Consider the following 1,063-nt stretch of genomic DNA (forward strand, 5'->3'; position numbering starts at 1 on the left):
TCTGAAAAATAGCCACTAACCTTTGTTTTTCAGCCAGTTTCATGTCAATTTTGGTACAGCCCTTTTATTCTATGAGCTACAACTTTATTCATAGGTTTGATAAAGTGCTGCAAAAAGAACTGTTTACTCAGGCACTCTGTAGTTAGTTTAACACGTCTATAACATTTGTGCTGGCTTTCTTTAATCCACTTTCAGTTACAATATTGCCCCAGATCATTTCCAGAAGCTTCCCCCATCACTGAAGTTAAACTATTTGGCCTATAGTTGCATCTTTATACTCATTGAAAAAAGGTTTAATATTCTCAGTCCTCTACTACTACCTCCAAGTGTAACAAAGACTGGAAAATTACAGCCAGTGTCATTAGAATTTCCACTCATTTGCTTTCATATCCTTCAGTGCATTCCAACCAGTCATGGTGCCTTATCTTGAAGTATACAGACAGCTGTATAATACTACAACTTTAAACCCTTCAATTGTCTTGAATTATCCCTTCCATTATGACTTGTATAGCATCTTGTTCCTAATAGCTCTGTACAGTTGTTTTTAACCATAATTGTCCCATTTTCCCATTTATATTAGCTTGTGACTTTTCATACTTTGCTTCTCAAATGCATTTTCACTTCCACTCTGCACCTACCCACTACCAGGCTTGGTTGCATTTACCACAAACACCATTAGCAACAGCTAGATTTCTTTGCCCTGCCTTTTCAGGGGATTATAAAGGCTAAATAAGGTTTAAGCATAGTATAGTCATAAAAATCAAGTGATAGTTGATTAATAACTAGTCTGTCAGCATGCAAGTAATCACATCCAAGACTAAATGTTATGGAAGGAGAAATGTGAAAACACATTAGTCAACTTTTGAAAAAGTTAAAGGAAAAATGGAATCTGGCTCTAGCTGTTTGAGAATTGCAGGGAAAGGGAGAAGTATTAGTAGTTGAGATGAAACCCTTAAAGTCCAGTTCAACTGATCATCCAGTTCAGTTACAAATTCTATGTACAGGACAGTAATTTATCAATGTTTTTATTTAAAATAAACAGTTAAATAAACAATTCCATAAA

Source organism: Carcharhinus amblyrhynchos, chromosome 4 (assembly GCF_965287045.1).
Source record: "Carcharhinus amblyrhynchos chromosome 4, sCarAmb.v2.hapA, whole genome shotgun sequence".
Classification (NCBI taxonomy): Eukaryota; Metazoa; Chordata; class Chondrichthyes; order Carcharhiniformes; family Carcharhinidae; genus Carcharhinus; species Carcharhinus amblyrhynchos.